The sequence below is a fragment of the Uranotaenia lowii genome, chromosome 3, assembly GCF_029784155.1.
Source record: "Uranotaenia lowii strain MFRU-FL chromosome 3, ASM2978415v1, whole genome shotgun sequence".
NCBI lineage: Eukaryota > Metazoa > Arthropoda > Insecta > Diptera > Culicidae > Uranotaenia > Uranotaenia lowii.
In genome coordinates, this window is record NC_073693.1 from 283,416,590 (window position 1) to 283,433,946 (window position 17,357).

Genomic DNA, 17,357 nt, shown 5'->3' on the forward strand with positions numbered 1-17,357 from the left:
TTCATTTGGATTTTTAAGTGCAATCTGTTTCCTGAATTTCAACAAGTTTTAATTCTTAATTCGAATATGAGTACTGTCATGTTCAATGTTCGATGATTTTTGACATAAGGCTATGATCATTTAGTATCCGGGCACTTTATTTTGGTGATAGCTGCGTTAATAGAGCTCGGATATGCAAAAATTTAGTAGCGTTGTGTTGGTTATGAAAAGGACTATCTTGCCTATTTTTGATAGATTTTTAAGTTTACGTGTGTATGAAATATTTACTATGCAAAAAGACATGATAAAAATAATTTTGCACAAATTTGCTCCTTTTGCGCATTTTGTGCCTCGAAAATTCTTCATTGTTGACTCGAAAGCTCATGAACTGTTGATTTTTTCTGATTTTTTTTCGTACCAAATGGTTATTAAGTATAAGGAGCCACTCTAGGATCCCCACGAAGTTCAAATCAACTATCGGAGTGCAACTCTTGATCTTAAATATGGTGAAAAGTTTATGGTTATTTGGGATAACTGAATGAAGACTCCCTACATAATGTAAAAAATCCATTTCCGGCAGAGGCAAAAGTTTTGCCTAACTAGTAGACACCAAGTAAATAACTAAAAATGATCAGATCCAAAGATTGCTATCTGTGCATCCGGTTTTTACGCAATATGACAGATGTGTTCTGATGGACAAAAAAATTTATGTTAAAACCGGATTTAAGAGATCAATTTCTTCGAGATACCAACTCATGAAAAGGTTCCAACCAGATTCCAATTGCTTTTTCTAGGTGAGTTTGTGTAAAATATCATGATTTTGCAAAGGTTTTGGTTCTATGGTAAAAAAAATAAATCAAAACATGACTGAAAAAAGTGTGCAAAGATAAAAAAGAGATTTTATGAAAAAGTTAGAGTATTTCTTGAAATCATTGATAAACATTTCTTTTTATATTTTTAGTTTAAATTTCATATTAACACCTTCATTTCCTCCATAGAAAGTTTTTCGATCAAATGAATAGTTTTTAAAATACACACGTTTGTAACTGCCCGGATACTAAATGATCATAGCCTTAATCATTAAAAACTATCAATCGGTAAGTCGTCATTTAAAGGAGTGATATGCCACAGAAAAAAACAAATAAAATAGATTTTTAGGTTTATACCTACTTAAACATATCTTTATTCCTATAATCACATTCTCAGGTAAAGTTTTTTGTTAACTAATTAAATTCCATTTCGCCCTCAAAAGCTTCGGTCGTACCATCCGTAGCATAATTCGTTGCACTCGATTCCTAAAACCTCTGAGCTTCTTGCTTGTCGCTGTACCATTACTCCTAAGCGATTCGTCCATCCTTGCCTTTCGTAACTTCGATTGTCGCTTCACCATTTTCGAGAATTTTCTTGTGGGCAGCAACTCAACTTCCTCATCAACCGAGAAGCAATCCTCGAATTGATCCATGATAAAACTCAAATCTAAGGGATGGCGGTGTTCAATTACGGTTTCATCGATCGACATTGGTATCGGGGACTCAAAACTAGCGGCTTCAAATGATTTCAATAAGCTTCTCGCTTTTAGTGGAACGTGTGGTGTACTCGAAGTCGCTGATCGCTTGCCCGAGCGAATCGGTTTTCGCATCGGAGATGACCGCTCGAAAGATGAATCACTTTTCCTTGCCGTTTCTGCCATCTCGATGTGTGACTGATTCAATGATCTTGGACTAGGACAATGTGCTACCGGGTGCTGCTGCTCAATTGAGCCACCGACTAATCCCCTACTGAATGAAGATCGCCTTCTTAAGTAGTTCTGCTCCTGAACGGACTTAAGGTTACCTGTCCTAAATCCTGTAGTGGTACTTGGTAGAGAGATACTTTTGTTTGTTTTGGGCCTGTTTTGGTAAACAGGTAACCGAAACTGGAGCGTAAAATAGATCATAAGATAGATGTCGCCAGACATCCGATATTGAAGGAACTGGAAGTCGGAGGATTCTGCGAGAAGTGTGTTTGGAAAATAAACTTCGTAAATTCGGTCTGGCGACAAACGGGATTAAATCATAAATTGTCGCGACGTCTGAGGAACATGCTTCATTGTAGAGTTTATGAAAGGACGGCGACACGGATGCGGTTCTGTTGAGCTAACACGATTAAAATTTGCTTTATTGTCTTATCCTCTTTGTAGATGATCGTCATGAACCTGCTGTAAAAAAATATTATTGGAGTCATCTTTTTCCGATCTTTCCAACGCATGATAGGAATTCATTCAAATTTAGCCTAACATTTTCAATTTTGAACATTCTGAGCCTAATTTTAGCAAATCTGTATCATTTGTTGAGAAGACAGAAAAAGATTACTTTTCAACCATATTTTTTGGAATTCATGGTGCTTTCAGATTCAGGTTCAGATTTCAGATTCAGATTTCAGATTTAGATTTCAGATTTAGATTTCAGATTCTGATTTCAGATTTCAGATTCATATTTCAGATTCAGATTTCAGATTCAGATTTCAGATTTCAGATTCAGATTTCAGATTCAGATTTCAGATTCAGATTTCAGATTCAGATTTCAGATTCAGATTTCAGATTCAGATTTCAGATTCAGATTTCAGATTCAGATTTCAGATTCAGATTCAGATTTCGGATTCAGATTTCAGATTTCAGATTCAGATTTCAGATTCAGATTTCAAATTCAGATTTCAAATTCAGATTTCAGATTCAGATTTCAGATTCAGATTTCAGATTCAGATTTCAGATTCAGATTTCAGATTCAGATTTCAGATTCAGATTTCAGATTCAGATTTCAGATTCAGATTTCAGATTCAGATTTCAGATTCAGATTTCAGATTCAGATTTCAGATTCAGATTTCAGATTCAGATTTCAGATTCAGATTTCAGATTCAGATTTCAGATTCAGATTTCAGATTCAGATTTCAGATTCAGATTTCAGATTCATATTTCAGATTTCAGATTTCAGATTCAGATTTCAGATTCAGATTTCAGATTCAGATTTCAGATTCAGATTTCAGATTCAGATTTCAGATTCAGATTCAGATTTCAGATTCAGATTTCAGATTCAGATTTCAGATTCAGATTTCAGATTTCAGATTCAGATTTCAGATTCAGATTTCAGATTCAGATTTCAGATTCAGATTTCAGATTCAGATTTCAGATTCAGATTTCAGATTCAGATTTCAGATTCAGATTTCAGATTCAGATTTCAGATTCAGATTTCAGATTCAGATTTCAGATTCAGATTTCAGATTCAGATTTCAGATTCAGATTTCAGATTCAGATTTCAGATTCAGATTTCAGATTCAGATTTCAGATTCAGATTTCAGATTCAGATTTCAGATTCAGATTTCAGATTCAGATTTCAGATTCAGATTTCAGATTCAGATTTCAGATTCAGATTTCAGATTCAGATTTCAGATTCAGATTTCAGATTCAGATTTCAGATTCAGATTTCAGATTCAGATTTCAGATTCAGATTTCAGATTCAGATTTCAGATTCAGATTTCAGATTCAGATTTCAGATTTAGATAACAAATTCAAGGTTCAGATTTCAGAATCAGATTCAGATTTCAGATTCAGATTTCAGATTCAGATTTCAGATTCAGATTTCAGATTCAGATTTCAGATTCAGATTTCAGATTCAGATTTCAGATTCAGATTTCAGATTCAGATTTCAGATTCAGATTTCAGATTCAGATTCAGATTTCAGATTCAGATTTCAGATTCAGATTTCAGATTCAGATTTCAGATTCAGATTTCAGATTCAGATTTCAGATTCAGATTTCAGATTCAGATTTCAGATTCAGATTTCAGATTCAGATTCAGATTTCAGATTCAGATTTCAGATTCAGATTTCAGATTTCAGATTCAGATTTCAGATTCAGATTTCAGATTCAGATTTCAGATTCAGATTTCAGATTCAGATTTCAGATTCAGATTTCAGATTCAGATTTCAGATTCAGATTTCAGATTCAGATTTTAGATTCAGATTTCAAATTCAGATTTTTGATTCACATTTTAGAATCAGATTTCAGATTCAAATTCAGATTTTTAATTCAAAATTCATTTTCAGATTTAGTATTCAGAATTCAGATTTCGAATTCTGTTTCAGAATCAGAATTCATATTCAGATTTCAGATTTAGAATTTAGTTTCAGATTTCAGATCAGATTTTAGAATCATATTTCAGATCCAGAATTCATATTCAGATTTCAGATTTAGAATTCAGTTTCAGATTTCTGATCAGATTTTAGATTCAGATTTTGGATTTCAGATTTCATATTCGAATTTCAGATTCAGATTTCAGGTTTAAGATTCCGAGTTTAGATTAAAATTGATTTAGCTTCCGGATTTGAAATTTCAATATGCCTTCAAAATTCTAGACTGCACTTGGAAAGAAAGAGAATTGAATACTAAATTTCTTTTTTAAAATTAAATATTTTATAAAAATACCCCTTCAATATTTTTAAAGTTTTTTCGTGAATTTTCGTCTTGTTTGCTAATTGACATTCCAATAAATTTATGCCACAACGAACAGTTTTCCAATGATCAGCAACAGGTATCGATCTTATAAAAACGGTAAAGAATGCAAAACACGTGACTCAGACTCAGGAGAAAAAAATCGGGTATCGAAACAAAGCATTCGTTCCACCCGCAATTTTCAACCTTTCTTCACTCGTTTCGTTTCCTTCGATTCCATATTCAACTCAATCAGGCATTTCGGTCGAGGATTTTACCTATCTTTTTTATGCCGGGAATTTCCCGCAATTTGATGTCTGGGATACTGATGTGCGTACTTCGGTTTCAAGAGAATTGTGAAGAGGACAATATGATTTAACCTCTCATACAAGTATTTGTGTAACTGAAGATGGCATTTGCAAATTTTATGGTAGTTATCAATATCTTCAGATAGCAATGGTAGGTGCTTAATGTTTGAATTGTTGAAGAAAAAGAGAATAACTTTTTGGCACAATACCGGGAGGCAAATTTTGGCAAATGCATTTTCTCATATTATAATGAGTACTATTCCTATGTGAGAAAATATAACTTTATTATGAAACCTTTGCAACAGTAACTTTGAATTTTTAATCTAACCTTAAGTTTTGGATGTGGTTGAACTTACTGCTCGCCTTTTGATGTGATATTAGAGAAAATCACCTGGGAAATTAAAATTTCAATGCATAGCCATAAGCTGTGTTCGACATCGAAAACTGAAAGTTAGCGGTGGTAATGAAATCGCCAAATCGGTTAAAGCCATTCATTCATTTTAGTCCAAAAAATACATCAGTTTATTTTTTTTTTCTGTACGCACTGCTATATAGCCGATTAAAATATGAACAAACAGAACTTTTCCCTCACGTTTTCGGGCCGGACTAATTTTTAAACCTGGCAAAATCCGGGCATTTGATTTCAAAATTTTCTACCCAAAATCTAGGCCATATCCGGGCAAATTTGAACAAAAAACAGAAATGACTCAACTAAAATCAAAAATAAAAACACCTGAAACATTTTTTTTTCCATCGAAACGCATAAAATGATTTAAAATTATAATTTTTTTATTCCAGATAACCGTTTTTGATTATTTTGCTAAAAATTGTTCGAAAATTTTCATTTTTGGATCCAAAAATAATAAAAATTGAAAAACCAAAGTTGATTTTTTGTTCTATTTTACAAGTAAAGTGAATAAATCCGGGCAAAATTCGGACTTTTTTCAACGAAATCCGGTCAACCAGACCGAGGCGGACTTTTCCCTAATTTTGTGTTATATATCCGGGCGAGTCCGGGTAAAATGGGCCATCTACCAAGCTTACACGTATAGGAACTCCGTGAAACTTCACGTTTCTTTTAAGGGATCTAATTTAATTAACACTAAGGCGTACATCTTGCAAGAATATGATGACTAGCATCTTTGTTACAAATGTGAAAACCACCTGCCCAGTGTTCATATAAACTTTCATTTCTTTTTCAAACTTATGTATATTAGGGTGGCCGCCAAATGGGTCATGTCGAATTTCGAAAATCGATCATATACATTTTGAAGATTGGCCCAAAAAACTAACCTGTGCAAAATTTCAGTTCAATCGGACTAGTGGTGGCTCAAGGCGTTTTTGACCCTCAAAAATCACCAAAAAAGAAGTCCAAAAGAAATTGGAAAAATCGTATTTTGGGAAGCCGTCCGTTTTTCGGAAAACTTACTAAGTCTAAGAGAGTCGATTTTTGGGATTTTTTTTGTTTTAGATAACATCAGATCTAGACGCTTTATGCATTTCTGAGCCATTTTTCATCAAAATAAAGATTTTGTTTTTTCGCAGTTCCTTTTGTGTCACCCCTTTGGTGATTTTCAAAATTTTAAAGTCGATTTAAAAAAGAATCCGAAATAACGCCAGATTTCGACGTTTCATGAATTTTTATTATTTAGCATTAAGATTACAATTTCGATTTTTCCAATTTCAGGGTGGTCACAAAACCGGGAAAACCTTGAAAAAACGGGAATTGAAAATCGAACCGGGAAAACCGGGAATTCAGACCCAAAACCGGGAAAATTGACAAAAGGAAACCGAAATTCAGTTTTGGTTCCAAGATCAGGGATTCAACCCAAAATTCAAAATTCAGAACTATGATATAAATTTCCAAGACAGAATTGAACAGTTAAAAAAATGTGTAAGAGGAATATCATAAGTTTTTAAGTTTATTAACTGTTCTGATCTATCTTCAATTACCCCTCTACACCCAAAATTCAGCCTCTGTGCCAATGGCGTGTTATCAATTACATAGCATCATTGGTACAAGAAGATAACGCGACCGGTGCTGATTCGATTTGCGTCCACCGGCATTAGCCTCCCAGCGCAACCTAATTGCGTATGTCTGAAAGAAACAAAATAAAAACATTTTTACGTCCCTCCATATCGCATCACAAGACGAAGAAGGATGGAAATAAATACCGGCCTACACCAGGCAGCCAGCGAACCGAGCATTGTGCGTGTGTAACAAAAGCAACAAAAAACATATTCTTTCAATTCAATCCGCCGGCAAACAACCACGGCCAAGCTGTGCGTGTGTATGTAGTAAAAGCAACAAAAAAAAACATTGCTTCAATCCAATCCGCCGGCAAACAACCACGGCTAAGCTGTGCGTGTGTATGTAGCAAAAGCAACAACAAAAACATTACTTCATTTCACCGGCAAACAAGCACCGGCCAAGCTGCCCGGCTTTAGCAGCTGTGTATATGTAGCGTGTGTATGTAATAGCAGGCAGTAAGCGAAGCACAGTTCTCATTCAATGGGTTTCCCGTTTCCTTCACTCCCGTTCCCTTTCCCTTTTCCGATTCCATCGCAAGACAAAAGAATACCTTGAAAGGAGGCCAAACGCCGGGAAGCCATCGTTGTGTGTTTTATTTTTGTGATTGATCGGTGGCAGAAAGCCTATGACAAATATCCCTCATTCAGCATGAAGCTCAATTAGAACACTGGTTAAGATGTCGGACTGACAAGACGATGAAATTTGATGACTTGAGTTCGATTCCCATACGGCGCCGTGGTTTTTTTTTATGTTCTTGTTTCTGGGATGAATTATCCAATAGGAAAGAAATGCCATAAAATGTTTTTCTTGTTTTGCTTGAATGTAGTGGTCATGCATCATTTTGGTTGGGAGCCGAGTCCTTATGCCAGTTACGTTTTTTCAAACATTACGTTTTCGGCACAGTGCACATTTCAGCGCATTATCGGCACAGAGATTTGCTAAATAGGCATTGGATTTTTGCAACCTCTTCTATGGGTGTAAGTTGAAAAAAATCACAAATATTACCGAAACCCAAAGTTTAAAACTGCCTAGAAGAATGAGATGAGAAATTAAAAAAGTCTCCTAAATTTTTTTCAAGTATCGCACAAAGAATCATTAAAAAACTTTCAGTCATGTAAAAACAAACAAAGTTTTTTTTCTGCTAGCTCTAGTTTTTGAAATTCAAGGGTTAACTATTTAAATTTTTTATCAACATTATAGAACTTTTCTAAAATACTCAAATCGAAGGTTTCAAATCAATGATCAACTTTTTCGAAGTCCGCGAGTAATTTAAACTTCTGAGGCGTCCTTGAAGTTTATTCATCACAGTATGGTAAAGAGTATGGTAAAGTATGAGAATTAAAAGGTTTTTTTGGATTTTTAAAAAATCAAAATAAATCAAATATTTTTTCCAAAGCAAAACATTCGCAGTCTTCAACAAAGTTGTTAATGAATTTTGAATCCTTGATACCAAATGCTCATAAATGTTCTTCTACTTTCGTTTGGTAATTTATTAATCTTCTATCAATTGAAGGATAATAAATTGATTTCAAATCAGTTTTTGTTTTTTAAAGAGGGTTGTCGGTTTATTAGTTATCAATGGTTGATTCAGCTCAAAACTTAATAAAACCAATTTTTTTAAATATTAAATATTTTTAAAAAAGCTCGAGACCATATATGTAGTAGAGGATTTATATTCTTTTCTTTAAAACATTTAGGGCTGCTAGAAAAATTACATTGTTCCTTTTTAAATTTCTTTCGAAATTTGCAATTACAATTTTTAATCAAAACTTTTATCGTGAACTTAAAATTCGTGGGTTCTAATGTTCGTTTTTTAAATAGTATCGATAGTTTAATTCAAGTTTTAATCAATTTAAACTGCAAAGTTATAAATTACAATTTTACTTCGTTATGAAAATCAAATATAAATGTTTCTAATTTTTTTTATTTACAGTAATAAATTGCGGTATGATAAATTTGAATTCTTTATGAATTTTTTTTAAATATTCATTTAAAAATTGAAATTCATTAATTTAAAACAAAAAAAAATACAATGGGTGAATCTGAATTGAATAAATGTTTTTAATATTTTTTCTTAAAATTTGATATGCTGTTATATAAACCCTAAAACTGTAAAATCAAGACGATGCAACTCGTTGTCCATATTTTTTAAGCTTTTAAAGTCAGAATTCAAAATAGTTTCTGTATTCAGAAGAAGGTGGATAAGGTGGCTGTACAAAATCTGATGGCAGGGGTTAAGCGTAAGGCCCGGCAATTCGGATTTGGAAAAGCGGAAGCCTAACTGAATATTTTTTCCTGAATTTTATACTAATTAAACTTGAAAAAGAAATTTAATTTGATTTTTTTAAATAAACGATTTCACCGATTTACACGCGTTTTCCCTTGACCAAATTTTGACCGTATCACCCTTTAATGTACCTTTTCGGCCAGTGAATCCGAAAAATGTAAAATTTTTTTTTCTAGGTGAAAAGAAAAAAGGTACTATTCACTTTTCTGCGAGGTGAGTGAAAAAAGGTGAAATTTACCTCGAAAGAAGTATGCAAAAAAAAATTACCCCAGCTACTCGGTAAATTTTACCTTTTTTTCATTCTCCGTGTATATTTAATAGAATGCTGACAGATTCGCTGCAGAATTTTTGCAGCATTGTTTTACTTTTTCGACAAAAACTGAGCAGTTTTTGAAAAGAGTTTTAATCGTTTAAAGATAAAAATTCATGCCGGAACCAAACAAAATCTATAATCCTATTGTTTTATGTATAAGGCATGCTCAGTTTGATGAAATTTGCAAGGTTGTTCAATGAAAAACTTAAAAAGACTTAAAAAGAATTTTTATAATGATCATTTTTAACACTAAACGTACCGGAAGCGGTCAAATGACGGTTTTTGAACTTTAAACGATGATTACGCCTTATATAATTGTTTTTTCGCAAATTTAACAACAGGACTATTTTTGTTTTTGAAATGCAAGTATTTTTGCGTTTTTAAATTTTTTTTAAGTGTTACGGTTTTCCAATAACGTATGTGGTATACCTATTCATACCGCGAGCGGTCAAATGACGGCAAACACCGTTTTCGCTAAAACTCCCTTGTTTCTCAACCGATTACTACCAAATTTAAAGTTTTGAAAAGCTTATAATTCGACTCAAATATGTTTCTTAGACAATTTTCAGCTACAATCAATAATTTTAAAGTTATTTACAGTACAAGAAAAATTTTATGAAAAAACATGCTTCTGGATAAAGGTTGTAAATCAGTTATTAAGTGCTCGAAAAAAATTTCACTTAGTGCCTGAGAAAGCTGAAGTTAGAAGCTATATGTTGCACATATGGAAAAAATTTTGATAATTTTCTAAGATCATGGCCACAAAAAATGTAAAAAAAGATGTGTAAAACCCGTACTTTTCAATCAATCAACCGCCAAAGCTGTTCCTGTTACAGTAGAAAATTTTGAAAAAGTGAATTGAAAAGTAGACGTAATTTGTCACATTTTGGCATCTTTAGATTTTTTGAAATACGAAGTACATAATTTATGACGACTTTTCAAAGGTAGCTGTTTTTCGAACTTTTTATCAATTTGGATTTTCTAAGACAATTCCTACACCTAAGCTCAGCTTTGCACTGGATTTTGAGTACGTTAACGAATAGTTTAGGCAATAAAACTATATGCAAAAGAAAGCTTATTTCATACCGGTTCTAGTGGTGTAACTGCATTGGCGGTGCAATGCTTGGCAAAAATATGATAAATAAAACAGTGAACTAGTTTCTGAATTTTGAGAACTCAGCACAAATTCTTGCTTGGCAGACGGGCGCAGTGGGTGGTAATATCTCAAAGCTATTTTGCACACGAAGACGGATGAAAAGAAACGAAAAAACAAACGAAATTTTCTAGTTTTACTTTCAGAAATATATTTATTATATTTTTGTAAAGCTGTGCACCGCCAATGCAGTTACATCACCAGAACCGGCATGAAATTTGCTTTCTTTTGCATATAGTTTTATTGCCTAAACTATACGTTAACGTACTCAAAATCCAGTGCAAAGCTGAATTTGGGTGTAGGGATTGTCTCAAAAAATCCAGATTCATAAAAAGTTCGCAAAACAACTACCTTTGAAAAGCCGTCAAAAATTATATATTTAGTATTTTAAAAATCTAAAGATGCCAAAATGTGACAAATTACGTCTTCTTTTCAATTCACTTTTTCAAAATTTTCTACTGTAACAGGAACAGCTTTGGCAGTTGATTGATTGAAAAGTACGGGTTTTACACAACTTTTTTACATTTATTGTGGCCATGATCTTAGAAAATTTTTAAAAAAAATTTCCATATGTCCAACATATAGCTTCTAACTTCAGCTTTCTCAGGCACTAAGTGAAATTTTTTTCGAGCACTTAATAACTGATTTACAACCTTTGTCCTGAAGCATGTTTTTTCATAAAATTTTTCTTGTACTGTGAATAACTTTAAAGTGGTTGATTGTAGCTGAAAATTGTCTGAGAAACATATTTGAGTCGAATTATAAGCTTTTCAAAACTTTAAATTTGGTGGAAATCGGTTGAGAAACAAGGGAGTTTTAGCGAAAACGGTGTTTGCCGTCATTTGACCGCTCGCGGTATGAATAGGTATATACAAAGTGTCGGTATGTTTAGTGTTAAGAAACAAAATTTGATACTCAGCTTTATTAGTTCTTTAACAATAGATCAACTAACTGGTCGCAGTGATAGATAAGGTTCTTTAATTATTGAATTGATATAAATTTCCCACCCTCTCCCCCTTCCATTGCGGGAAGGGCTCACATTCCATATTAGGTTCTATTTATTTAATAAGAGTTTTCGAGTTACATATGTCAAATAAAAAATTAATAAAATCTGCCTCTATTTTCTCGACTCCACCCTGAAAAATGAGGATCTCAAATTTTTCGTACGCAAACAACCTATCTTATGAAACATGGTCCCTTTTGCTTAATATGTTCTCGTTATTTATTTTATTTACATAGTATTCCGTCTCACGACATAACTTGACGAACATAATTCCTAAAATTCACTCGGTTCATAGCAACCGTTCTCCAATTTCTCGGGCACCCCACGTTCGCCAGATCACGCTCCACTTGGTCTAACCACCTCGCTCGTTGCGCCCCCGCTCGTCTTGTTCCTACCGGATTCGTAGCGAACACCTGTTTTGCAGGACAGTCGTCCGGCATTCTCGCAACATGTCCCGCCCAGCGTATCCGGCCAGCCTTCACCACCTTCTGGATACTGGGTTCGCCGTAGAGGCGCGCGAGCTCGTGGTTCATCCTTCGCCTCCACACTCCGTTCTCCTGTACGCCGCCAAAGATGGTTCTTAACACTCGTCGCTCGAATACCTAATATGTTCTCGATTTATGCCAATAAACTGGTAAGGGAGCCCCCCTGTTCTTCCCATCTGGAAAGATGCTGGGGTCTCTCATAATCATATTAATTTTTTCGTAGCCAACAACTCTCTCATATCAAATTTAGTACCATTTTTTGATAAGTTTTAAAAAATTACAAAAAAAATTATATGAAACCCCTTCCTTTCCTCCCCCCCTACATTTTGTATATAACGGCCCTGAAGACTTGTCTTGTTCCTTAGAGAAAAGCAAAAAGTTTCAAAAGAGCTGAATGTTGTTTGGTTTTGATCACCGCACTTTTCTATGGTTTTCATTGATTGATAATTTTTCGGTGATTTATTTAGGACGAAATTAAAACTGCTTTTTTACGTTTCGGCCTACTGAGCTTCAGCCATCTTCAGAAAAAAAAACTTGTTTTGCCGCGTGTTTCCCTAACTACCATGTCTTAATATTTGAAATGACGTCGATTTCAAATATTAAGAGACGGCCGTTAGGGGAACACGCGGCAAAACAAGTTTTTTTCTGAAGATGGCTGAAGCTCAGTAGGCCGAAACGAAAAAAACAGCAGTTTTAATTTCGTCCTAAATGAATCACCGAAAAATTATCAATCAAAGAAAACCATAAAAGAGCGGAATTAAAATTTATATCTTTGGTGTTTCAAAAATCTGTGAATATTTGAATGTCATCAGTTTTCTTTTGAATACATTTTATTTTGGCTAAGTTGGTGACCAATATGGAATCAATTGTTTTTTTTTCTGTCTAGGGTTTTGCAGGAAGTCTGATAATATTCATTTAATATGTGATATTGCTTTTAAATAGAAAAAAAATCATTAATTTCAATTTTTCATTAATTTATTTATACTTTAAAATCCTAAAATTAAGAATGCGATCATTATTTGATCACGTTCAGATCACATATAATTCCACTATTGCACATTGCATCTAAACTAATTAACCTAATACTAACTCCAAAACCATCTTTAATGCATTTCTCTCTCGAGAAAGGCAAAAAGATGATTATGATAAAAATTATCCACTTCACAGAACAGTGCTCGGTATCCGACGATAGGTTTTCAATTCCACGAAAGCCCTAATCGGTAGGATTTCCAGCTCGGTACGGTTTTCACTGGATTTCCGTCGGAACAACTGCGAGACCACTTTGGAAACTTGCTTTCTGACTGCTCGGAATCTCTTAACACCGGAACGGGATTTCTTACCCTCCTGATGCTGGATGTTGTACTTGTTGCTCATGAAGGATTCATCCAGATGAGTCAGGGACATCGGTTCCAGCTCGTAGTCGTTGTCCGGAACCTGTTGATCCTCGAAGGGATCCTGATGATCATCGAACACTTCCTCCTCCTCTTCGTCATCATCGTCGCAGAATGTTTGATTGACGAAGGAAAAAGTGACCCGTCGCTCGGCTCTCCTTGCTGCTAGATTGGCCTTCTTTTGCTCGTGTAGGCTCTTGAGTAGATTCCTGGCCAGCGGAGAAATACCGGATGTTGATCGAGCTAGCCTTTTCGATCCCCGAATCGATCGACGCAGGATGGAAGATCGTCGTTGAAGGTTGCTACTGGAATCCATTTCACTAGTTGGGTTTTTGCTAGATTTTTCTAAACTCGGATAAAACTTTTGAAATTTCCTAATTTAGATAGGATGTTGACTTGTGGAATGCTTCGAGATGACTATGCTTTAGGATTTCCCGACAAAAGTATTTATACCGAAGTTTTTCTGTCCCTTCCACTTCCTTGGGTAATAATTTGTCCTGAGAAAACAGGTACAGAATAATGCAACCCATACTATGGTTCCCGAAAATCTAGAAAAGAAAAAAACATACCAGGTAGATACCGAAAAAATTCAAAACCGTTACGCTTCGAGTTGCCAAAATAAGGCGTAGCCCAAAGGCTACGACCTCCAGTAAATGTTCGTTCCTGAAGCATTTTTTTTTTCTGTAAAGAAATACATACAGCACAAAAATCAGCAGCCGGAATTCAGAGGACGTCGATTTTGGCCTGTGCCCAGAAAGGAACAAAAACAAGTGCTATTAAAAATGCTCGTTTGTTTTATCAACAAGCCATGTTTGAATTGTGCTGGTTTCATGAATGGATATGTGAGCTCCAGCCCCAAATCTTTCTACAAGAAATTCTGATTTTAGGACATTTCTATTAGAAAACAATGATTGGTTTAAGTTTCAAGGGGTGGTGCTTCTAATTACAACGAACCACAACGTTTAGCTCATAGATACAGTGACTTCTCTTTAGTCTATGCTAATCGGAATGATTGGTCGGGTCGGTCTACCTGTCGGCAATCCTTTTTAGCCCTTTCTTTTCTGAATAAAAAATTGATTAAAAATTCATAAATGTGAACATTGATCAACGATTTTTTATGACGATTTGTATTAAAAATTAGCGAAAATTTACTCATTCATTAACTGGTCGACTTCCAATCAGACACGCTTGGTTATCGGACGTTTTTGAGAGGTTAGCTGAGAACATAATTAAATTAATTTGTAATATGGAGGCACCGATTGGGACCTTAGTGTTTCTTATCTCGTGTGTCTAGTGTATAATGTCTTTATCTCGGTTCCCTCGATTTTCACCGCGGAAATTTTGTCGCGGGAGACTTGAATTTTTTTTTCTTTTACCGCACCAGTCAAAATGACTGGTTGAAAGTGTCCAGCCAGTCATTTTGACTGGCAGGATATCTACAAACGACAATATGACTTTTCGTGAATTTTGAAACTATAGAAATCTATGTAAGGCCTCGTTCATTTAGAAATGAGACAATTATTAGGGCATGTATTTTGTGAATCTTTCGTTTGATCAAAAAAAATTCTGAGAAGGAAACTTAGGTAACCTTATGATCAATCATGGATAAATATGAATAAAATAATCGTTTTTGTATGAAATATTCATACTGTATTCTTGGTATCTCCCAACGGTCGGTGCACACTTTTTTCAGTTATGTTATTGATAATTCGTCTAATCGTCTAATCTGCACTTTAGGTGACTGTGTCCTTCTTCTTAAATTCAAAATCAGACAAAAATTTAATGGAATTATCCTAAGATTTATTTAAAAGTAAAATCGGATAGTTGAGAACGTAGGTACCGTAAACTGGGGGAACTTTGATCACTTTTTTCATTCATTTTTGAATATTTTGGATGAGGTTGCTTTTTCATAATTCCTAAAAAATTTAAAACACTTACCGAGGTGAGGAGTATAAAACATGATCATTGATTGCAGAATATTCAAACAACATTGGTAGTTATAATTAAATCACAGACACAGATTAAATGTTTGTTACAAAACCAGATTTCAAGTTTCGGGGTAACTTTGATCACTATGGTTTTTAAGATACCTCAACATCTTCAAAACAACATTTATGGTGCCATTTACCACAGAAGGCATAAACATCAATAACAGTAATTTTTGTTAGGACTTTACTGATTTTTTAAACGTTTTTTTCAGAAACTTTTATAATCAAAAGATGGACAATGTTGCTGCATACATCTAGGGGTAAAAAGTATAAACATTTCTCAATTTTTTGGGTCTCAAAAACAAATGAAATTTTGCCTTCATGCAATTCCCTAGATCTTCGCACTGTTCCCATGTTCTTTTTTTCTTCAAATTGAACCATTTGGTAGGGTTTTAGCCATTTTTACCATACGGACTTTCTCATGGAAAATCACGGTTTTTTACAATATCCGAAAATTATCACCAAATGACCTTAAAAATAACACTTAAACTAAGTAAAAAGTTGAACTTTCACATAAAACAACCCATTTGCTCCTAAATGCTTAAATTTCATCAGGAGGGGTGTTTGTTTGTGAGCCTTCGAAAAACCAGATATTTTAAGATTTTAAAATTACATTTTAAGTAACACCAAAAATCTTTCATTAATAATTAATGTTAGCTTATATGTAACTCAATTTACAGGCTTTCAAACAAGTAGTTTTCAGATATTTCAACTTTTTATTTGTTTAATGGTGATTATCTGATTGATCAAAATTACCCCGGTGATCAAAGTTTCCCCAGTTTACGGTAACGAAGTTATCAAACAAGACTACTCTTAATAAGTTTCAAAAAAAAATCGAAAACCAAATGTTTGTCTCGATAATTTTTTGTATCCACTGGAGCAGAGTTCTGCCAAATCGTGATATTTTACGCAAAACAACCAGTGAATATAACCTTGATTCTGCTAGGGACTGGCCACGAGCAAGGTTGCCGAAATCACAGAAAAATCTATATTTTCACAGAATTTTGAGCAAATTGTCATCACAGAATCTGTGTCACAGAACACAGAATTTTGAAAATATTCACAGATTTCAAAGATTTTTTAAATTTTGTACGAATTTCCAAAATTATTAATTTTATGTCAACATAAATTTAGGATTTCTAACTTTTTTTTTAGAAATCATGCTAATATTGGTAATGTTATTTGATTTTTCTTAAGTAAAATGTAAAAAGTGTTAAACAGTTTCAATCATTGTAAATCTTCGATATTTTGTTTTATTTGATTATAGCTATAGTTTAATTTGCATTCATACATTATTTTGTTGTGACGTCACTTAAATTTGACCATTTTTCAATTTATAGAGAATCGTAATATCCTATTTCATCCAAATTAAGAAATCTCTTTAAATTAAAAAAATCGATAAAATAATACTTGTGCTGCAACTGGGTAAAATCTGCGTTTTGACAGAACTAATACTTAAATTTCTCGAATAAATTGTTTTCCAGTGATTTTATAGCGATATACCTATTCCTTTTTTTTTTTTAATTTATATCTTTTTTTGTTTGACATCGTGTAAATTCAATATTAATTTTTCAGGAAAATACATTCCTTGTATCCGATAAGATTTAGATTGAATATAAGGCTAGATATTAAAAAAAAAATAATATTCATAAATACAAGTTAGGGGGAGTGTGGAAAACTTGAGCTCTGGAGTGACTTGATTTCTTAGCTATACTATCTCGAAACCGGATTGTCTTACAATGATCAAATGTTCTAGAAAAATTTGCCAAAAAAGCAAAACAGCTAGCATAGCTCACAAAATTTTAATAAATTTGTTTTTAAAGTTATCTAGCTTTGGTTGAAAAAAATCACAAAATATGACATGAAAATATTTTTTTCGTCACTTCCAAATGAATAAAAACTAATACTACCTAATATTTATTCCAATGTGTCAATCGTTAAAGTGTTCTATAAA